Source organism: Lagenorhynchus albirostris, chromosome 3 (assembly GCF_949774975.1).
Source record: "Lagenorhynchus albirostris chromosome 3, mLagAlb1.1, whole genome shotgun sequence".
NCBI classification, from domain to species: Eukaryota; Metazoa; Chordata; class Mammalia; order Artiodactyla; family Delphinidae; genus Lagenorhynchus; species Lagenorhynchus albirostris.
The window spans coordinates 98,215,301-98,239,965 of record NC_083097.1 but is presented as its reverse complement, the minus strand read 5'-3'; the positions used below and the strand labels follow the sequence as shown (position 1 = coordinate 98,239,965).

Genomic DNA, 24,665 nt, shown 5'->3' with positions numbered 1-24,665 from the left:
TTACATTTAACATTTAATGGTTGGAAGGTTAAAGTTTGGGAACAAGAATTGCTGCTATTCTCCTAGAAGCAAATGATTATATTTTAAAGAACTTTACCCTCTCACAGGTCTTTGAGGAGACCTGTCATAATGTCAAGTCCTGATCTTTTTCTTGAAAGGAGGCAAGAGACATAAGAATTAACTCTATAGAATGGCACTGTGTCACAGTGCTTTCAGGGCAGCTAAAAAGAAGGAAAGAGCAGACAGCAAGTCTGAAAAGGACAGAGGGGAAGGGGCATCCCAGATTTCAAGATAAGTTCCCTTGACAGAAAAACAGGATATAGACTCTGTGATGAGGGGACTTCAGGTCATTACCTCTATTACAGGCTGGGATCCTGCAGTTGATTTCTCTCTCTCTCTCTCTCTCTCTCTCTCTCTCTCTCTCTCTCCCCCCCCCCTTATGCCCTTCCTCCACCCAACCTCATCTTTTCTCTGCAGGAAGCAGGTAATTAACAAGCACCCCTAAATGGAGGCCCCTGTTATCATTCCTTAATGTGTTTTCGAACTAAGTTAACAAGAATCTGGGGCTTTCTAAACCAGTTCAACATATGGGCCCAAAAAACAAAATTTACACTTACGGCTACTGTCAATGGCTTTTTCACAGTTTAATGTGTTTTCTTCAATCTTGTGCTACTATTTAAAATAGCCAGTTCTACAGAAAACTGTCCCTGTGGAGAAAGTGCTGTGATTTCCAGTGTGAGAGGGCAACAGAGCACTTTAAGGCAATTGATCTCAAAGGGAGCAAAACACACCAGCACCCAAGAGGAAGAGCGGCCACAGGAGAGGCAGCCACCTGCCTTCCACAAAGCTGTTCTGGGTGGACACAGGGGAGAGCTTAGTTGAAAGAAAACATGAGGAGGAAAAGGAGTTCAGCATCAAAAAGCACCTAAGCACCGACTCGATACCAAATAGGAAGTTAAAATAATATCATTCCCAAGATGAAAGGAAGAGTTTCAGGTTGTCAGACCCAACTTCCATAACTTTAATTTTTTTCTGCAGTAGACTCTCTCAGCTCTGGGGGCATATTGGAATCACCTGGGGAGTTTTAAGCTTTAACTCTGATGTCTGCTCCCATGTCGAACCAATTAAAGAAGACTAAATGAGGGAAAGGGACAAGCACAGGGAGCTTTATTGGAACATCTCCACTGACAAGGAATTCACTACCTTCCATGGAAACCCGTTCCCTGTTGAGACCATTCTGATTTTTCAAAGTTTTCCCTACGTTGAAGTTAAAGCCGCGTTTTGTACCATCCCTCAATTTGTCCTTGTTCTGCCCAGAAGCACCATGGAAATCTACCCAATACGTATATCAAATTCTGGAATGATACAAACCTGGAGAGCTGCTTTGATAGCACAATTGACAGGCTGAGGGCAAATTGAACAAAATGAAATCCAACAGGTATCCACAACCTTTTTTCCTTGGGGCTAAGAAAGTATAGCACAAGGCGAGGATGGGAGAAAAAGGGCGTTAGCAGCAGGAGTTCCGTGATAGATTTCTGGGGTAGGGAGGGAGGGCTGGGGAGCAGTAACTCCACCTGAGTCATCAGGGTGACGTGGCTGCCGAAACCCCTCGTGCTCTCCCAGGCTGCATCCATAGACATGAGATCTCCAGAAGAGGGTTAATCAGGAGACACACCCGTAGGAGAGAATAGGTGACCACGCTTCAAAAGCGATAGAGAAAAACAGAGAGAAATGAACCCAACAGTGAAAGATTTTTGAAGGTTCAAATAAAGAACTGGTAGGGGGAAGGCCGATGAAAAAGAAAGCATTAAAGTGAGGAAGAGGAAACAAGCATTTGAGTATGTACTCTGTGCCAGCTACCCTACATACATCACTTCAGATAATCATCAAGACAGCCTCTGATACATATAACTGATTCATTGTTATACAGCAGAAACTAACACAACATTGTAAAGGAATTAAACTCCAATAAAGATGTTAAAAAAAAAAGACAGCCTCTGAAGTTACCTAATTAATGAGAAGATATTTACAGAGCCTCAAGGGATAAAACTAGAAAGAAGGGGTGGGTTTGGAGCTTTAAAAAAGACAGGTATCTTCAATTTTTTTGCTTTCCTTTTCTTTTTGGGTCTCCTTCAAAGACTGAGATGATTACACACCTCGGTTGGTGGGACTCAGTTTATTGGTCCACAGAGACTCCTCTCTTATTTATTCATTAACTCCTTTGTCTCTTCACATGTATATTTGTAAATCCCCATGGCCCACCAGCATTTCTCTGCCTCTTCGTAAACAATGTATATTCTTTTATTTGCATATGTTCTTGTAAAATTTTGTGTGTATTCTGTAAATTTTCTTTTCCCATACTTCACCATTTTCCCCTACAGTTTGTACCTCTTTCTTGTTAATTTGCAATAGTTTTCAGATATCAGTCCCTTGTTGGCATTAGCACTTTATTTATAATGTCTGTTAACATTCTAACCTTTGTATCAACAATAACATTGCCCAGGTGTAATCGAAATCAACTTTTTTTTTAAAGACTTCACATTTGAGGATTTAGTTAATACATCCTTCCCCACCTTAAGATCACAAAGAAATTGTACATTTTCTTCTAATAACTGTATAGTTTGAACTTTCACATTTAGGTCTTTCATTCTTCTGGAATCTGCCTTTGTATATGGTGTTATAACAAGGTCAATCTTATTCTGCTCTGTATAATGTGCCTGTTCATCCAGTAGTATACTACACAATCCTTCCTTTCCCCATTGACTTGTGGTGCCACCTTGACGATACATTAATTTCCAATCAATATACAAATCACATTGAGCTCTCTATTCTGTTCCATTGATCGACCTGTCTGTCCTTGTATCAATATCACACTGTTTTCATTACTATGGCTTTGTAGCATGTCTTAACATCCGCCAGGGAATGTTATTCCGTTTACTTTTCTTTTGCAAGATTGGCTTACTATGAAAAAGTTCGGGAGATCGGCTGTACAACATTCTGCTTATAGTTAGCAATACTGTACCGTACATTTGTTAGGAGCATAGATCTCATGTGTTTACAATTTTTAAAAAGATATTGGTTTACTATTTGTGGACTTTCATTATTCTGTATAAATGTTCAAGTAAAGGCTATCAAATTCATCAAAAAATCCAAATAGAATTTTTATCAGGATTGAATTGAAATTATAGATAATTTAGGGAAAATTGTCATCTTCATTATATTAGTCATTTCATCCAAGAGCATGAAATGTTTCTCCATTTATTCAGATCATCTTCTATGCCTTTTCTTTACATTTTAATTTTTTCCCCATAGAGCATGTGCATAGTCTTGGATAAATTAACTCCTAGATACAGTCTGTCTTGCAGAAATTCCTACATATGGACTGACAGACAAATGATATCAGTATAACAGAGAAGCCTCTGGTTAATATGGGATTTTCCCAACACCATTCATATCCTGTGCTATCCAGCCACAGCAGCTGTATGCTAAACAGCTAACCCAGCTGCCTTTGGCTCCTCCAGTCAAGACCCTTCACTATCTTGGTCTGTCCTTCATCTGCTTCAGGTCCCCAGTGTGTGGTAGCCAGTACCTCCCTAGACCTCAGTCTTTAACTCTAGCACCACAGATAGATCAGAAGACCCTGTTTCTTCCCAGCCAGTTGTTTACCTTCCCAGTCGAGCGGTTCAAGCAGGTCCTGTTCTCAGGGAGTGCCCCAGGGAAGCCTATTTCAACTCAGACCAAGGAAGGGCTTTCTCACCCAGCTGCCCTAGGAGGGAGCAGTGCAGTCCCTTCTCTCTGCCTCAGTTTCCTCTAATCAGGAGGTCCTGGTGTGACATTGAGTCTCCACATACCAGCCGAGGTCTCCAATCCTGAGTACACAGAGCTCTCGTCTGCTGGGGAGGTTGAGGAAGAAGGGAGCGGGAAGAACCTGGCACCGTGGTGGCACATCTTTGGACTCAGTGGGCAAAGGCCAGGCTCCAAGCTCTGCCCGGTGCTGAGGGAGCCGCCCCTCCTGGCAGAGGGTGCGCTCATAGACACACTGTGAAGCTTAGTTCTTACTCTGGATCCATGAAATGAGTCAGGCAGTTTTTATTCTCTTCCATTGTCTGGAATATCCAGTGTAGGTTAGAAAACAACTGTTTCTTGAAAGTTTCTTAGAATTTACCTGTAAAACAATCTAAGCTTGGGGTTCCAGGGAGGGGAAGTTGTTCAATGCCATCTCAATTTATTTCATATGTATGATTCTATTTCAGTTTTCTATATTTGTGCTAGTTGTGACATTTTATATTTTTCAAAGAATGTATCCACTTCATCTACATTTTGAGTTCACTCACATACAGTCATTCACAGTAGAGAAAAAGCCATAATTGGATAAGTAGAATGCAAACATTAGAAATTAGCCATGTAAATGAAGAGGTGTTTAATTGTGAGACTAAATGAAATGTCCAGCACAAGCTTCTATAACCATGGACCGAGAGTTGCAGAGTTGCACAGTTCAAATTCATCCTGGCTAGCTGCATTATGATGCCATCTAGTGGTTATTGTCCACTAGGGCTTCATTATAGATGGTAACAATGCTAGGACTCAGGTTAGCCAAAACTTCCAGGTCACTGGCAGAAATGCTAGGAATTTCCCAGTTCGCTGGTTGCCCATTGCTGCAGATTTGGCCTAAAGGGACTCCTTCTCCCTTTGAGGCCCCTTCAAAGATTGCTGTTGCCCCCCAACCCTACCCTCACACCCCCAACATGGCCCTCCCAGAAAAGATAAAACCTTAAGCCCACAGCCATTTGAGAACACGGGCAGGATACGTCATCAATCCTGATATATCAAGCTCATACTATTGTAAGATGTTTCTGTAATCTTTTATTATTTTTTTTAATATTCCTGTTGTATCTGTATTTATTTGACCATTCTCTTTCTGTATCATATTTAATTTTATCGACCTTCTTTTTCCTCGACACTTTTGTTAGAGTTTGTCAATCTCATTTATCTAGTCAAAGAAACAGCCTTTGATTTTGTTAATTTTTCTATTGCTTTATTGAGCTATAAAGGGTTTTTTTTATTAGTATATAATTCATATACCATCAAACTCATCCTTTTTCAAGTGTACAATTCACTGGTCTTTTAGTATATTTACAAGAATGTGCAACTATTATCACTATTTAATTTCAGAACATTTTTGTTACCCCAAGAGAGCACCCATATACATTAGTCATCATTTTCCATTTCCTTCTTTTGCTCACTGATCTGCTTTATGTCTCCATAAGTTTCCTATCCTGGATCCATCACATAAATGGAATCATGCAATATGTAGCCTTTTATGGCTGGCTTCTTTCACCCAGCGTAATGTTTTAAAGGTTCACCCACGTTGTAGCAGATATCAGTGCCTCTACCTTTTTATGGTGGAATATTATTCCATTGCATGCATATAGCATAGTTTGTTCATCCATTCATTAGCTGATGGACATTTGAGTTTCTACTTTGGGGCTATTATGAATTATACTGCTACAAACATTCATGTACAAGTTTTTGTGTGGACATATGTTCTCAGTTCTTCTGAGCATATAACTAGGAGTCAAGTGGTTGGGTCATGTGATAAATCTATGTTTAACTATTTGAGGAACTGCCTAACTTTTCCACAGTGGCAACACCATTTTACATCCCCATCAGCAAAATGAATAAGGGTTTCAATTTCTCCACATCCTAGTGGCTATGAAGAGGTATCTCATTATGGTTTTGATTTGAGTTTTCCTAATGACAAATGATGTTGAGCATCTTTTCACATGCTTATTGGCATTTGTATATCTTCTTTGGATAATGGTCTATTCAAATTCTTTGCCCGTTTTTATTTGGGTTATTTGTCTCTTTATTGTTGATTTGTAAGAGTTACTTATATATTCTGGATACTGGACTTTTATCCACCTCCTTTGAACAATTTCTTTGGCCAAGATTTTATGAGTAAACTCAGGGAACAGCAGCATTGAGAGGAGGCAGTAAATGAGGAATCGTGCCAGGCAGCTTATGTATGTTTTTATCAACTGTTTATCCCATCAGGACTCTGGCATTGCCTGGACTTTACCATCCCAGCACCGAAGATTTGGGTCTTCGATAAGATTTCTGCAATAAACCCCTATTTTTAGTCCATGATCTTGAGGATATTCCTGATCCTTCCGTACTTCATCTGTAAACTGGAGATATTATCCTTGAAGCTTCTTTTGAGGACTATATGATATAATGTATACAAACACTCGGCTTATAGTTGAAATAATAGATCCTCCTCCTCTCATTTTAATGTTTATTCCCACATTCTGCCTTCCAAAGTCTTAATCTCACATATTCTCACTATTTAAATATAATGAAGGTTTTCTTCCCATACTGACTTTGTTTGGCCTGCCACGGGAAGAAGCACCTTTGCCTAGTTACATATATAAATATTATGTATGTATGTAGTTATCTATCGCCAGCCTTCTAGCATGACTTATGTCCCACAAAGTTAAAAAAACAGCCCTAAGTTAAAAGTTAGCCTTCTTTTCTGATTGCATTTCTTTTTTTTCTTTCTTTTTTTTTTTTTTTTTGCGGTACGCAGGCCTCTCTCTCACTGTTGTGGCTTCTCCCGTTGCGGAGCACAGACTCCGGACGCGCAGGCTCAGCGGCCATGGCTCACAGGCGCAGCCGCTCCGCGGCATGTGGGATCTTCCCGGACAGGGGCACGAACCCGTGTCCCCTGCATCGGCAGGCGGACTCTCAACCACTGCACCACCAGGGAAGCCCTCTGATTGCATTTCTGAATATGGCCTGTGGCTTATCATTTATTTCCCACAGACATTGCTGAATGAACTTTTATCCTGAAGCTTCATTTGTTTAAAAGAATATTAACATAAAAGAATCCTCACTAGAGCTCCGAGGAAGATATATTACTCCATTTTTTTCTAGACATCTAGTAGCAGAAAGCACATATTTTATTAAAAAGATTCAAAAGACTATTGTTTACAAAAATGACTCACAGAAACCTGATTCACAATTGATTTCTAAAACATATAATGGGAAGAATAAGTCACAGAGTGGACATATGAGGAACTGGGGAATCCTTTTTTAGTCAGTGTCTGATATACCCAATCTTCTAAAAATCAATCTCAGTCTTGACCATTCTGGGATAGTTTGATAGGGAAGCTATTCAGCCAAAAAGGATGCTCAATAAGGAATCGTTAGCTCAGCATATAATATCCACACAAGGGAAGGGGTAATTTTAGAAAATTAAGAGCCCCGTATCTCAAAGGTAAGGCATTCCTAAGGTGATATTTTTACTTTTGTATATGGTTTCTCCTTTATGCATATAAGGGTTCTCATTTTCAAAAACCTTGGTTTGGCTTGAGGTAAAATTCGGTTACTTTTAATTTTGTATCTTTTCCATAGCAGTGTAACTCTGTGGTCAAAAAATCTTATTCACCCTTCATATGAATGTGGCTGACTCTTTCTCTTTTCTTTCTTTTTTTTTTAATTTTTGAATTTTATCTTATTTTTTTATACAACTTTTTTTATTAGTTATCTATTTTATACATAGTGTATATATACCAATCCCAATCTCCCAATTCATCCCACCACCCCCTGAATGTGGCTGACTCTTCCTAACATTATTTGGAGGAAGGTTGAGAACACTATTACTATTCTGTCCACATGGTAGCCACCTAAATTCTGGTCACATTGATGAAAGAAAATATTCATAAAATTCCATATTCCAATTGGAATTCCTTATATTACCGAATGAACTGACCTTAACGTGAAGAACACATTACACATATAATGATTTGCAAGAGGGCCTTCATATTTAATCTTTATACCATTTGATTCTCATCACAAACATGCTATATAACTGATCCAAGGCTAAAAATGACTAAAACTCCCATGACTCTTCCTGCTGATGGTTTCTCTGAGCTGGTACAGAGTTAAAAATGTAATTTCCACAAATGAAAAATTGCTGTTACTGAAATTCAACAATTTCATGGTAATTATCCATCCATATTTCCTTTTTATATGCTTTCATTTGGATAAAATTTCATTTAATATCATCAAATAAGTTTTCTTTGGGGCCCAGTGATTTTCATATTGTCAACTAATAACCAGTCAGGTGTGTGTCTTGGTGTTTCCCAGAATCACCCTTTATTCCTTTTCCTCTTTAAGTCAGTACTTTCCTTCTTAGCTTCAGGAATATTTTATTCTGAAGAGGCAAAATATCTCCAAGATTTTTAGGAAAAGAAATTTTGTTCTTAAATCTGTGGCCAACTTTAGCTGCCAAAACTCAACCTCCTGTTTACTCATTCACTACAGGAGAGCTTACAAACCAAGCTCTAATCTCACCAATTCACAAAGAGTTCTGGAAATCCCACATACCTATGGGTGGGATCCACTGAAAGGATGTAGACAGGTGGCTCTCCTACAGGCATCAGGCTCTCCTACAGGCATCAGGCAGGCATCAGAATCACCTGGTAACTTGTTAAAACAAACTGCTGATTCAGTAGGTCTGATCTGGGCCCAAGAATTTGCATTTCTAGCAATTTCCTGGATGACGCTGATGCTGCTGATTCCATGACCATGATCTGAAAACCGCTGCATAAATCCCTGTGCATTAACCTCCAGTCTGGAAAGATACTGACTTTTCTCAACACACACCAACTTTAAGGTTAAAAAGATTAGAAAAACAGCTAAAACCCTCAAGAATTCGTTTGCAGCCCTCACCTACTCTAGAGATCCTGGATTCCATAATCACTTGCTAAAGTCACTGCTACTGATACTGTGGCCTTCTGGATTCTGGATCCTTTTCCCTTGCCAAGATTTTCAGAATTTTCCACATTCCCTCTGCTTCATTACTAGACCACTGTTGCCCTTGTCTCAGGATCACATTACTGTTACTGATCTTCTGATTCAGATAAAAGCCCAATGAAGGAAAAACTTGGCTCTTTTCTGAAGGCAGATGCAAACTGCTCACCAGGTCACGATTTCTCTAAAGCACTTTTAAGAGTTCAACATTTATTAGCAAGTCAGTAAGTCCCTCTTCATTTTTTTTTTTTTTTTTTTTTTTTTTTTTTTTTTGCGGTACGCGGGCCTCTCACTGTTGTGGCCTCTCCCGTTGCGGAGCACAGGCTCTGGACGCGCAGGCTCAGCGGCCATGGCTCACGGGCCCAGCCACTCCACAGCATGTGGGATCTTCCCAGACCGGGGCACAAACCCGTGTCCCCTGCATCGGCAGGCGGACTCTCAACCACTGCGCCACCAGGGAAGCCCAGTCCCTCTTCATTTTAAAACCTCTCCATACTCAGAGGGAGGGGGCAGTCTGGTATTAGCCTCTCTTATTGCAAACACTTTAATAGCTTGTGAACAATTCTGAGAGGTAAAAACACGTCCTCCGTAGACTAACGACTGCAATAGAGACAGCATAAGGGCAGGAAAGGTGGGAATGTGGCTGGACTCACATCCCCTTACAGTCATCTTAATTTATTCCTCTGCATTCCAAGCCATTTACAATACACTTAAAACATAGCTTAGGCTCTACTAGAGTCCCTGGCACAAAGCAGGTTTCCACAAAGCACTGTTTTTTTGGTCATGGAGCAAAATCATGTACTGATTACCTTATGTCTAATACTGTATGTGAGATAGTTCAGGGAGCAGTCATGAGTAATCTTTATCAAAACAAAAAAAAACACAAAAAACCCTTTCTGAATGATCTTCTCACAGCTAACACAATGATTTAAGAGAATGCCAAAGCATATTAACAACTACGATTAATTTATGGTAAAAAGCAAGGATTTAAAAGTACCTTGTTAATACAAGGTAAAAACACACTGTATTAGATATCAGAGATCACCTGTTTCACTTGTGCAGCCCAGTCTCCATGTAACAGAGTCAGAGAGGAAAACTCACTTGTTACAATATCCAAAATGATGTGGCCATCCTAGCACCTAAGTAGACAGAGAACACGTGTCAGCCACGCTTGCCATTGTCTGGTTTTAGCTCCCTAATTTACACTTGCCATCTCTGAACCTCTAAGGCCTCTTCCCCTGTCACATTTGGAAAAAAGAAAACCTCATACTGTAGAGCAATGAAATTGATTTCCATTGGCCAAATATAACAGGAAGGCTTCTTGCTTCAAAAGCACACCTCGGGGTTTCCCTCAGGGTCTTCCGTACCTCAGGCACCAGAGGCCACAGAAGCAAGAAAGGCCTTTGTCAGTCCACACACAGACCAGAATGAGTCAGGAGCGGCCTCTTCCGCTTTCCAGGCACCGTCCTCACCACCTTCTTCCCCTCTTGTTAGGAAAAGCTCTCATTTCAATACTTAACACTTGTTGACTGATGAGACCTCAGGGTAAATGAATGCCAATGCTTCATCTCAACCAGGTGTTTGCTTTTATATATCTCATCATGGATTCGAGATTGAATTGCTTTCTCCTCTTACGGGGATTTTAGCCATCAGCAAGTAGATGGAGTTTGTAGGGAGCACCTAAGAACCACTTTCTGGAAATGGAGGGGAATGTGATGGGTAGGAGGCAAGAGCCACAGGACAGCAGTGCCCCAGAAACACAGCCTCAGGGACTGGAGCCCTTCTTTCCCCAGCACGAATATCTCGTGCAGTCTCAGCCTGGATGCAGAGGCTTTCCTTTCCTTTCCCACCCTTTGACCCCACCCAGCCCTGCACCAAGTACTCAGATGCCAGCCTCCTAGGCTCACTTGGACACGTGGGGGTGTTTCTGGTTGTCACAAGGACTGCGGAGTAACCCTAGCATTTTCTAGACTTCCTTGCTCATCTTTTCAAACTGGGCAGAGGGGGTTGGGTTCACTCTATGTGTGCGGATCAAAGGCGGTAGCTTTGCATTATAGCGTGCACGCGTATGAAGGGGCTAATTTTATTTTCCTTCCAATGTTATTGAGATATAATTGACATACAGCACTATCTAAGTTTAAGGTGTACAGTGTAAAGATTTGCCTCTTCTACATCATGAAATTATTACCACAATAAGTTTAGTGACAACCATCACCTCATATAGATACAAAATAAAAGAAAAAATTTTTTCCTTGTGATGAGAACTCTTAGGGTTTACTTTAACAACTTTCATATATAACATACAGCAGTGTTAAATCATACGTATCACGTCGAACATTACATCCCTAGTATTTATTTTATAACTGGAAGTTTGTACCTTGTTACCACCTTCAGATGCCCCCTCTCCCCACCCCCCCCACCTCTGGTAACCACAAATCTGATCTCTTGTTCTATGAGTTTGTTTGGGTTTGCAGTATTATTGACCTACAACACTATGTTAGTTCCCATTACACAACACAGTGATTCAATAGTTCTATACATTCAACATGATCACCACAATAAGTCTAGTTGCCAACTGTCACCATACAAAGATATTACATTATTATTGACTATATTCCCCACATTGAACATTTCATACTTGTGACTCATTTATTTTGTAACTGGAAGCTCATACTTCTTAATCTCCTTCACCTATTTCTCTCATCCCCCTTCTTCCCTCTCCTCTGGCAACCACCCATTTGTTCTCTGTATCTATGATTCTGTTCCTGTTTTGCTATGTTTGTTCATTTGTTTTGTTTTTTAGGTTTCACATAAAGGGAAATCATACAGTATTTGTCTTTCTCTGTCTGACTTTTTTCACTTAGCATAATACCCTCTAGGTGCATCCATGTTGTCACAAATAGCAAGATTTCATTCTTTTTTATGGCTGAGTAATAGTCCATTGTATATATATATACCACATATTCTTTATCCATTCATCTATTCATGGGCACTTAGGTTGCTTCCATAACTTGGCTATTGTATATAATGCTACAATGAACAGTGAAGTACATACATCTTTTTGAACTAATTTTTCATTTTCTTTGAATAACTACCCAGAAGTAGAAATGCTGGATCATACAGTATTTTTATTTTTATTTTTCTGAGGAAACTCCATACTGTTTTCCATAGTGGCTGCAGCAATTTTCATCCCCACCAACAGTGCACAAGGATTCACTTTTCTCCACATCCTCACCAACAGTTTTTATTTGTTGTTTTTTTGATAGCCATTCTGGCAGGTGTGAGGTGGTGGTATCTCATTGTGGCTTTGATTTACATTTCCTTGGTGATTAGTGATGTTGAGCATCTTTTAATGTGTCTGTTGGCCATCTATTTGTCTTCTTTGGAAAAATTTCTATTCAGGTCCTCCCCCCTTTTTTAATTGGGTGGTTTGTTTTTTTGATATTGAATTGTATGCATTCTTTGTATATTTTGGATATTAACCCCTTATTGGATATATCATTTGCAAATATCTTCTCCCACTCAATAGGCAGTCTTTTCATTTTGTTGATAGTTTCCTTCACTGTACAAAAGCTTTTTAGCTTGATGTAGTCCCATTTGTTTATTTCTGCTTTTGTTTCCCTGGCCTGAGGAGACATAGCCAAAGAAATACTGCTAAGACCAATGTCAAAGAACATACTACCTATGTTTTCTTCTAGGGGTTTTATGGTTTTAGGTCTTACATTTAAGTTTTTAATACATTTTGAGTTTATTTTTGTATAAGGTGTGAGAAAGTAGTCCAGTTTTCCCAACGCCATTTATTGAAGAGGCTGTCTTTTTCCCCATTCTATCTTCTTGCCTCCTTTGTCATAGATTAATTGCCCATATAAGTGTGAGCTCATTTCTGGGCTCTCCATTCTGTTCCATTCATCTATGTGCCTGTGTTTGTGCCAGCGCAATACTGTTTTGATGACTAAAGCTTTGTAATTTAGCTTGAACTCAGGGAGCATGATACCTCTTGTTTTGTTCTTTTTTTCTTAAGACTGTTTTGGCTATTCAGGGTCTTTTGTGTTTCTATACAAAATTTAGAATTATTTATTCCAGTCACATGAAAAATGCCAGTGGTGTTTTAATAGGGATTTCATCAAATCTGTAGATTACCTTGGATGGTATGGTCATTTTAACAATATTAATTCTTCCAATCCATGAGCTTTTTATCATGAAAATGTTCAAATATGCACAAAAAAATAGTATAATCAACTAGCATATCACTTCAGTCCTACATGATTCAGTGTGCATTTCTATAACGTAAGAACATTTTCTTACATAAGCACAACACCACTACTATCCTTAATAAAATTCCTTGATATCATCTAACATCCAGTCCATATTCAATCCTGAACTGGAGAGAAATATTTTTATTTTGTATGGATAGCAGGAAAACTAATAATATAGAAAAAATGATTATAGTAATATGATTATAGATACTGAACAACTATCAAAGGGAAACGAAACTTAAAAACATTTGGTTTGTTTAGCTGTATTAAAACAATACTAATTAAGGCAATTTATTCAACTGCTTGATATTTATCCCCAGTGACAACAGATCATCATAACAATTATGCACGTCATTAAATGTGCCCAGGATTACAGCTGGAAACAAACAGAATGCACACAAGTAGTACAGAAATCTGCTTGCAACTTGAAAATTGTTTACTTCGAAAGAAATAGAATTGACCTGGATAATCTGCGTTCAGACCCAGGGAAGTATAGTTGATACCAAGGGTACAAAAAAATTTTGAACTTCATCAAACTCCTGACAACCTTCTCTCATTACCTTTGCAATGATACATTATACTCTTAGCTAGGCGAGAAAAATGCTGATATGAAACTACAGCACCAGTACAAAAATGCAATTGTGCTGGGACCTCTGAGGAAGAACTCTTTTCATAAGAAAATCTTGGAGCCTGGAGGACCAGTTTTGCACACTGTAGCTGTTTAATAACTCCTCTTCCTTCTCCGCCTCCCTATGCCCACCTCAGTTTGCAGGACTGCACAGGTGAGGGCTCAGAAAACCGACCTGGAGCAAATTCCTTCTCATGACACAGTTTGTCATTTGGAAAACACTGATGGTTACATCAAAAGGCTTTCTGCAATGTTACTGCACTACCTTCACAGCAAATTTGCACAGTCCTTTCTAAATCTAGATTTTAAAAGGATGTACTTATTTCAAAGGAAAAAGGATTAAACAGAAGGTGAGGGGGAAGCTCCAGGCACTTAAGTCTCCTTCCACTCTGGCAGTGAGTGTTTGCCATTAAGGCAGCCTCAGACCCTTGTTCTCATCCTCTCCAGGGCCTTGTGTGCACTTGGTTCTTTGGACACAGAATCTAGTGAACTCAGGGACCCCAACTTACCCCAGTGGTCAACCAAGACTGTCTTAGAATCCTTCTGGCAAAAGTAACCTCAGAAATGTTGACCTCAACACATTACTGAGGTTGTAAGCATAACTGGGCAGCTTTTGTTAAGTTCACATTAGCCACAGCCTTCTGCAAAAAGGGGAAGAAAGAAAGAGGGAGTGAGGGAGGGAGGAAAGGAGAGAGGGAAGGGAGGGCTGAGCTTGGAAATGGACTCTCTGAAACCAAAGTACTGGTGAACTTGTTAAAGATTTTTAAGTCTGACAGGCCAGCTTTCCCAAACCATGGCAGCTGTAAAGGGAATATAATTATACTTAGCAGAAGCCACCAGAATTTTGAAGTTACCCTAAATTTAAAGCTTCTGGGAGACTTAATTAAATTTAATGAAAACCATAGCTGCTAAACAAAGATGTTGTAGCTCCCACTTAGTTATTCCTGAGAAAATTAAGTAGCAATCATGAAGACATACCTCAGCTTTCACATTTAAGCCGCTAGGTAGTAATGCCCAAAGTCTATAAATAAGGTAATGCTCTCTTCTTTTCATTAGCTAGTACCATTGTCAAACTACTCAACTGTTCCTGTAAGAAAGAAAATCAGAACTAGAACAGAAGGAAAAAATAAGAGGAGAGGGCTTCCCTGGTGGCACAGTGGTTGAGAATCTGCCTGCCAATGCAGAGGACACGGGTTCGAGCCCTGGTCTGGGAAGATCCCACATGCCGCGGAGCAACTAGGACCGTGAGCCACAACTACTGAGCCTGCGCGTCTGGAGCCTGTGCTCCGCAACAAGAGAGGCCGCAATAGTGAGAGGCCCGTGCACCGCGATGAAGAGTGGCCCCCACTTGCCACAACTAGAGAAAGCCCACGCACAGAAACGAAGACCCAACACAGCCAAAAATAAATAAATAAATAAATAAAATTTAAAGTAAAAAGCAAGCCCTTCCAAGTTCATTAAAGGAAATGTTTACAAAAAAAAAAAAGAGGTGAGAAAAAGGAAGTACAGGGAAGTTATCCTGAGTGTGATATAGGGTAATATTCTAGCTGACTTCAAACCCTTAAGCTCCTCCACCATCCCCACCACTCCCTCCTGTGGCATTTCTTTTGTTTTTTAAAAAATTGTATGTTGTCTGCCATTGCAGAATTAGTACCCAGTTAGTGCAGGTCAGGATGGATGTCTGTAAATCACAGCACCGGAATATGTGGCTCGTTATGCTCCCATGGTAATCTTAACCTGGACTATTTATATGTAGAAATAATCATGATCCTTTCGATGGATTTGAGCAACAGGATGGTAGAGATAGAGTGAAACCTGACCCCAGGCAGAAATTCTACTCTCGGACTAGTACAGGGAGGAGGGGGAGATGAAGTGGCCTAATCTGCCTTCATGGAGGCCAACCAGACAGTCCAGGACGGGGTGTGCAAACAGTAATGTGCATCAGAATCCCCTGGAGGGAGATTGCGAGACCCTATCCTAAGAGTTTCTGATACAATAGGTCTGAAGTTGGGCCCCAAAACTTGCTTCTCTAACAAATTCCCAGGAGACACTAATACTGCTGGTCCAGAGACCATATTTTGTTTTTATTTTTTTACTTTTAGTTTTTTTGTTTGTTTTTAATTGGGGTATAGTTGTTTTACAACGTTGTGTTAGTTTCCACTGTACAGCGAAGTGGAGTTCCCTGTGCTATACAGCAGGTTCTCATTAGTTACCTATTTTATACATATTTGTGTATATATATCAATCCCAATCTCCCAATTCATCCCACCACCCACCTTTCCCCCCTTGGTGTCCATACATTTGTTCTCTACATCTGTGTCTTTATTTCTGCCTTGCAAACCAGTTCATCTGTACCATTTTTCTAGATTCCACATATATGCGTTAATATACGATATTTGTTTTTCTCTTTCTGACTTACTTCACTCTGTATGACAGTCTCTAGGTCCATCCACATCTCTACAAATGACCCAATTTTGTTCCTTTTTATGGCTGAGTAATATTCCATTGTATATATGTACCACATCTTTATCCATTCGTCTGTCAATGGGCATTTAGGTTGCTTCCATGACCTGGCTATTGTAAACAGAGCTGCAATGAACATTGTGGTACATGACTCTTTTTGAATTATGGTTTTCTCAGGGTATATGCCCAGTAGTGGGGTTGCTGGGTCACATGGTAATTCTATTTTTAGTTTTTTGAGGAACCTCCATACTGTTCTCCATAGTGGCTGTATCAATTTACATTCCCACCAACAGTGCAAGAGGGTTCCCTTTTCTCCACACCCTCTGCAGCATTTATTGTTTGTAGATTTTCTGATGATGCTCATTCTAACCGGTGTGAGGTGATACCTCATTGTAGTTTTGACTTGCATTTCTCTAATGATTAGTGATGTTGAGCATCTTTTCATGCATTTGTTGGCCATCTGTATGTCTTCATTGGAGAAACGTCTATTTAGGTCTTCTGCCCATTTTTGGATTGGGTTGTTTGTTTTTTTGATATTGAGCTGCATGAGCTGTTTGTATATTTTGGAGATTAATCCCTTGTCGGTCACTTAGTTAGCAAATATTTTCTCCCATTCTGAGGGCTGTCTTTTTGTCTTGTTTATGGTTTCCTTTGCTGTGCAAAAGCTTTTACGTTTCATCAAGTCGCATTTGTTTATTTTTGTTTTTATTTCCATTACTCTAGGAGGTGGTTCAAAAACATCTTGCTGTGATTTATGTCAAAGAGTGTTCTTCCTGTTTTCCTCTAAGAGTTTTATAGTATCCGGTTTTACATTTAGGTCTTTAATCCATTTTGAGTTTACTTTTGTGTACGATGTTAGGGAGTGTTCTAATATCATTCTTTTACATGTAGCTGTCCAGTTTTCCCAGCACCACTTATTGAAGAGCCTGCAGAGACCATATTTTGAAAACCACAGGTCTAAGACATACTGTCTCAGAAGTTTAGGAAACAGAGGCATGTTTGGGAAATGGTTTGGTATTAGGTGAATCCAATCCGAGACACAGAAGATATGGTTGAGACAACTAGCTAGCAATGATAGAAAGCAGATGGGTAATGGGTGAGTCCCAGAAACCTGCCGCATAAGGGCAGGCCCTTCACCATCAGATGAGGAGTAAAGTCTCACCCTAGGAAAAGTGAACAGAGCTGGGTGGGGTCCCATAGCCATGATCAACCTGCTGAAATCAGATCAGGACCTCAGCCCTCAGGGGAACCAGCCAATACGTTGTAGGAGGTCCCCAGGGGCTGATGGAATGAATCTGGGACAGAGAGCTTCAGGGAAGGGAAGCTGGGAGCATCTCCTATCCGAAAGAAAGATCTGACCCGTCTGCAGGTAGACTGGAACACATGCTCCCTCTCCTGGCATCAGATCTTTGACAATCAGGACCCACCCCACACCCCACACAGACAAACTCTTGCCTGCAAGTACTCCAGGCCCTGACAACCCCTGTATAAGTAAGCAAAGCACCTGCATCACTGAACTCTACACTCATCTGACTACATTTAGAGCATTGTCTCTCCCAATTTAATGACTCATAAAGCACAGAACTATAAAGTGGTCTTATTAAAACATATTTCACAGTTAGCTAGTGGGAAGCAGCAGCATAGCATAGGGAGATCAGCTCGGTGCTTTGCGATGACCTAGATGGGTGGGATAGGGAGGGTGGGAGGGAGGCTCAAGAGGGAGGGGATATGGGGACATATGTATCCATATGGCTGATTCACTTTGTTGTACAACAGGAACTAACACATTATTGTGAAGCAATTATACTCCAATAAAGATCTATTTTTAAAAAACATATTTCATATTCATTTTCATCTAACTCTTAAAACAACCCCAAGAGATGCACCACGAAAACAGCCAAGAGGAGGGATGCTCAGGAATCACAGGACTGGCTCTCAGACCCACCACTGTGTGAAGCTGGGATTGGCCTCCTGACTCCAAGGTTAACATTGTTCCCCTTAGTTCATATTCCCTCCCTTTTGAAAAGGATTTGTTTGTGGGGTTTTTTTTGGGGTGGGGGAGTGGCTTGATTTTGTGTATTTATGTATGTATTTATTTTTATTAGTGCTTGTGAAAATTTTAATTTTTTAATTTTTATACACTTTTTAAAGGTTACTTTCTATTTACAGTTACTACAAAATACTGGCTGTATTCTCTGCGTTGTACAATGTATCTTTTTTTCCAACTGAAATATAGTTAATTTACAATGTTGTATTGGTTTCAGGTGTACAGCACAGTGATTCAGTTATACATACATATATATCTATTTTTTTCAGATTCTTTTTCCCTTATTGGTTATTACAAAACATTGAGTATATTCCCTGTGCTATACAGTACGTCCTTGTTGGTTATCTATTTTATATATAGTGGTGTGTATATGTTCATCCCAACCTCCTAATTTATCTCTCTCCCCTACCCCCCTTTCCCGTTCAGTAACCATAAGTTTGTTGAAAACAATTTGAACCAACTCTACAGGAGAAATTTAATCTCTCCTGCTTCATTAAGCAAAAACAAAAATCAACAGATTATACCAGAAAACATATTACATCATTACACTCAATTATGTAACACTTAGCACAGCCTGTTTTCCTAAGGAAGTCCCTCCCTGCCTTAGGAAAAACAGAGTTCTCTATCACTAGAGGTAACCAAGAAAAGGCTGCACAAATACCCACCAGGTACATCAAAAAAGGAATTCAAGCATCCAGTGGGATGGATATTGACTGATGTTTCATTTTATTGATTTTCAATTCTCTTAATTTCTCTATTAAGCTCATTTTTAAAAACAGACTCAACATCTCTATTACCATTTCCATAATTTTTATGTGTAAAATGTTTCTGTGGGCACAGTAACTTTATTTAGACAATGAAAATTCAGTATTTTCACTGCAATGTTTAACATAAATGACAATGCATATTTTCATACTTGCCAGTCCGTTTATTTTTGACAAGTTGAAGTACCCGGAAAAATGTTTCTTACCAGAATCCATGGGTTTGGAATTCCAAAATTAGAACAATACCCATACCTTACAATCCTAAATGTGTGTATTTCTTGCCCAATGGTATTTTTACTATCTGAAAGTGTTTTCTTTAATCTTTGATGCACTTTCTCCTATTCTTTCTATTGCTCACACTGTAAACTTTGAAAATAAATGTTCTTAGGCATCAACTCTGTGATGTTTACTAAAAAACCTGGCAAATTTTTAATGGGATCATTACAAATTCTGCTTGTTAAACCCAAGGAAAAGTATGGGTATATCAATATTTTAAATGGAAAGCCCATCAAGGCAACATGCCACACAGACTTAGGAGATTAGTGACGTGAGCTGGGTTTGATTCCTGGCGCCACTACATCCTAACTCTGTGATTTGGGAAAGTTTACTCTTTGGAAAAAATGATGAAAATTGCACATAACTCACAGGAATAGAATGCAATCATGTACGTGGGGTGCCGGCAAAATGGTTAAGGCAGCAGCATTTCATAGTGATTTACAAAGATTGCCTGTATCCAAATCCCAGATCTGCCACTTAGCTATATACTGTTGAGCAGGTTATTGAACCTCCCCAAACCTGTCTGCTTGTCTTTATAATAGGGATGATGGTATTATCTACTTCGTAGGCTTGTCGTGATGCTTAGCTGGGATAATACTTGTAAAACCCTTGGCACTGGGTCCTGCAGCTGGTGGGCAACTCAGGGATGCTAGTTCCCTTTCCCAGCATCCTCTTCCCAAGCTGCCTCCAAGTTTCCCTACTCACTTCTCCCTAACTTGCCATCCTACTTTGCCCCAAAGGAAAAAATACTTGTAAGAGAGAGGCAGAATTCCTTTTAGAGAAAGAATTATCTTTGTTTAGGCATATACACTGAAATCCTCCCTAGCTGTGAAAAGAGCTCCAGTGGACTGGTTGAGAAACAGAGCTAAACGGTTAGGTATATTTGCTTTATTAAGCATGGAGACGTGGGAGGTAAGGAAGGCAGATGTGAGAGGAGTCAGCCTATTTGGGGCTTTTCAACAGTGGGAGTGGCAAAGGCACTACTAAGAACCAGAGAATCTAGTATATTCCACAAGTAGCCTACTGGGCTAAGCTGTGAGGTAAACCCTCTGTGTTAATCCCAATGCTTCAGTCCTGGTCTAGTACACATAACTACCTTGTGTAAATGGTTTGGGATAAAATATGAGCAAAAATGAATGCTGTTCCGCATTTAGATTCAATGCAATGATAAAAGAAGGGAATAACTGAATAAGGAGAGATGAGAGACTGCTAATTCAATGGAGTCAGAAAATTATATCAAAAGATGAATAGAAAAACTATTAACCACTGCTCCCCTCCCCAAGAATACGTGGACTTGTTGGTAGGGACATGGGAGTTCGTATTGTAAGCAGGACGGAGACTCTTTGAATTAAATATTAAATGAAAGGTGACCAAAGAGACTGAAAAACCTGGGCCCCCCCCCCAACCTTCTTTCCACCAAGACTGCTGACATCTTGACTATGCCAATTCTCTTTTTTCATCACTGGTTTTCATTAGACATCTATATACAGTATTATTCCTACTTGATAAAGTGAAATAATTGGTTTCAAACGAAGATTAGAACTTTAATGTTTATAGACTCCTAAAATCTTGAAACCAGAAGACCTACCTAGTTCAAGCTCTTAACAACTAGGAGACCAGCCTAGAGAATGCTCGCCGGGTTTTCATGCAAGTTACCAGCAGCAAATGGACTTGAGTTTTCAGCCAAGGGCAACTATTCCCTTCCTTATCATTGGCTGTTTCAAGTCAGAAAGGGAATAAAATTAAGCCTAGGTATGTAAGGGGGCTCATAAAACTAGGGAGCTATTACTAGTTGCCTGCATATATTCCTGAGTTGCGATGTTAGTTAACCCATTTTAGCAACAGATAATCTCTTTATTTCAACTACACCAATCAATGCATTATTATATCAGATAACTTTCTAACGTTCTCCTTAGAATAAAATATCATGATGAAACTCAATCTTTGACATATAAAAGTGAAATTGAGTATGAAAGCAGACCCATTTGATTATCATAATTTCTGAAGTTTTTCATAGAGAACAGACTTGTGGTAGCCAAGGGGAAGGTGGGACGGGGAGGGATGGATTGGGAGTTTGGGATTAGCAGATGCAAGCTAGTATATATGGGATGGATAAACAACAAAGTCCTATTGTGTAGCACGGGGAACGATATTCAGTACCCTGTGATAAACCATAATGGGAAAGAATATGAAAAAGAACGTATATATATGAATAACTGAATCACTTTGCGCTACGGCAGAAATTAACACAACATTGTAAATCAACTATACTTCAATAAAGTAAATTTTTAAAAACTTCTGAAGTTTTCATTCGCTTTCCTATGTCTCGAACTGATTTTCAGGTGAGTTAAAGTGAACACAATTTACAAAATTCAATGCCTTTACAAAGAATATGAAATTTCAATAGTTTCTCTTGCAGTCTAATTATTGAATAAGCAATTGAGCTAATTTTCACTGAATTTATGAAATGAAAATCAACTAAACACTTTAACCTAACTTTGGAGATTTGTAACGGGATTAGTTTTTAAATGGCTGTGTGATAAAGTCATAGTTCTACAGCAATTCAATGTTTACAATAGTAATAATTTTACTTTTAAGATATACAAAGAAGATAAAGATGAGCTACTGTATGGAAACTGGAGCTAACAGACCATGTCTTAGGCCTCTAAGTATTATTCTTTTATAATAGTTATAGTTATAAGCCTAATTAATTCAAGAAAGAACTTGATTTTGTCAACTACAAGATTTTATCAGAAAAATACAAAGAATATTGGTTTGGATATTGGAGGACGGGTGGAGGTCCCAAAGAGATGAGTCCCTAAGGTTTTGTAAAAAGGCACTTAGGGAATGAAACTTTAATACATAAAGAAAGGAGGTATAAGGTATAAGTGAGAAGCATATTTTCAACTCTGTAAGAATTAGAAATAAAAAATGCCAAAGATTGGCCTCTCTGGTCCAATTAATTATACAATACCCAGACTTCTCTTATTTCACCTTTAGTTAGAGAATTTTCTATAATTCCAAAGTTACAGAGCAAAGTACTGCTAGCTTTATAGACACAGCACTTCTCAGAGTCCCAATCTCCTTAATTAAGGAGTCCATTTTAAGACAAATCATATTACCTTAAAGATAGGGATGGAAAGATATGTTTAGAGATACTGCTTGGAATGCATAGTAGAACAAACACAAACTAGGAGATGGTGAGTATGTTTCTTGGTCTGACTCTTACACCTCTCCCAGTATGACCTGGGACAACTCATCAACTTCTCGGAGTTTCACTGCCATCTGTCAAATTTTTTTTTTTTTTTCGATTGTCAACTCTAAATAATAGAAACTGACAATTCACACGTGGAGAAATACACACTCCTTAAACAACTGATGGGAAAACGTTCATTCTCTAATTTTAAAACGCAATTTAAATCAAACCAGAGAAACCACTGAACATCTGCTAAAGAGTAAGAATTCCTTTTAATGATAATCCTTAAGAAGTAATGATAAAATTGGATTCACTCATGCAATGAGCTGCTTAAGATCAGATATTCTCTCTTCCTTATTCCCATCTAAATCTTTAATGCCTGGTGCACATTAGGAGTTCAATAAACAGTCATTAACCGACTATCCATTGGTGGGCTTGAAAATTGTTATTTGGGAATCAGTACGGTTACATGTAGCAAAAACCATAAATCTGGAATAGCTCACACATTAGGCTGAAAGGTGAAGAGTGAGGGGAAATGGTTTATTCCAATCTGTCCTAACTCACCTCCACAGGCCAATAAACTTGAGTACTCTTTACCAGGCAGAGGAAAAAGAAGACACGTCTATTTTTACAGGGGACGGTGGGCCAGAAGGTAGTGGTACCAAAAGCCCCTCTCTCTAATCTCCCAATCTGAAATCTAAGATGAAATACTCTTACTGCCCAGGTGTCCTCCCTCGGGACATGGGCCAAAGTGATGGCTCACTCTGGACTGAGGTTTGGTTGCCACAGAACCCCAACTTCAGTTGATTATTCAGAAAGGCAAAAGAGTCAGATCGTTGAAACACACAGTACTACCCACCTTCTTGTGATACAGTCTGCGAACAGGACTGTATCTTCGGATGATGACGGGTTTCCAATCAGACGCGGGGGCCTGCTTCTCCTGGTCCTGCACCTGCACACAGCAGTACGCACTTCCTGCCTACTTTACTTCCACAGACACCTCATTTGAATCAGAGGTCTAAGTCATATTGCTTCAATTGCTTTCTCTTGCTTGGCGATACAAGATTTAGTCACATTGGGAACTAAGGGACTGTTGCAGTCCGTAGGCGTTGACTTGTATAAGGCTTTTTGTATAAGACTTTTGTTTTTTATGACAGAACTCGCCATTCATAAACATGCTGACATGTTTGCTCTCCTCTCACCTCCCAAAGTGGGATAAGCACAAATGAAACTTCTTGGCTGTATAGGACTGTCACAAGCTGCTCTCACCCTTTGACCCAATAATCCTACCCCTAAAAGCTTTGTCTAAGAAAACAGTTCAAAAGAATTGCAATGTCTAAAACAGTAGTGTTTAAGTAGAGGGTAGTGATTCGTGAATGTTGATGGAGATGAAAAGGGAAGATCAAGGGGATACTGGAGTTGCTGGTTTGGAAACCTGAGTGGATGTTGGTGCCACTCGCCGACACAGGGAATGCATCACGGGGCTGGTAGGGGCACAGCCAGTGTGTGTGCCGTGTGGTTTTACCTGCCTGGGTGTGGGAGTGGGAGAGGGCCTTTCACACTTTCATAATTCATATGAATTCATATTTTCGTAACTGTTCAAAGCAAGTAAAGGTGACAGTTCGATATTTTGTTTTCTAAACTGGCACTCTCAGCACCTATGCCTGAAGGCCATATCCACCGCCACCACCCCCTGCAACCCTGGCCTGTTTTGGACAGGTTTTTACATTTTTTTTACAAAGCTGTTTTAAGAAAAAGAAGATGCTACAGAGACCATATGCGGCCTACAAAGCCTAGAATGCTACTCGCTAGCCCTTTACAGAAAATGTTTGCTGACGGCTGATTTAACCCATCATTGTTCTTTACTGACATGCTTCTAACTTCAAAAGAGACTAAGGAAGACAGAGCTGTTCAATCTCCCTTCACATAAAACTCACTTGAAGTGATACTTTTTAGACATCATTTTATGTCTTCTTCCACGCTGCCTTCAAAAACTTCCCTGGCCAACACTGCCCCAACTCGCGGCGCTTTCTACTTCTCTGTTTTCTGACTCTTAGCAGCTGTGGACTCAAAAGTTATGCAACCAAACTGTCTACAAGACGGATTCTGGATGAGGCCATCAACAGCTCTCCCATGAGCAAATTTTGAATTTTAGTGCCTCAATATTTTACCTCCTCAGATATCTTTTTATTTTTTAAGCTACGATAACCCTGATAGCTGG

The 24,665-nt window shown here is 39.6% G+C and overlaps 1 long non-coding RNA gene across 1 annotated transcript in view; it reads right to left on the bottom strand.

Moving 5' to 3' along the window:
* LOC132518193 (uncharacterized) overlaps positions 1 to 23,619 on the bottom strand; it is a 47,415-nt gene extending 23,796 nt beyond the window's left edge. Inside the window, exons 1-2 of the long non-coding RNA XR_009539879.1 lie at positions 23,304 to 23,619; positions 9,860 to 9,953 (exon numbers count right to left, since the gene is read on the bottom strand). This is a non-coding gene — a long non-coding RNA (uncharacterized LOC132518193). The remainder of the gene's footprint in view (positions 1 to 9,859; positions 9,954 to 23,303) is intronic.
* Positions 23,620 to 24,665: the final 1,046 nt, after the last annotated feature.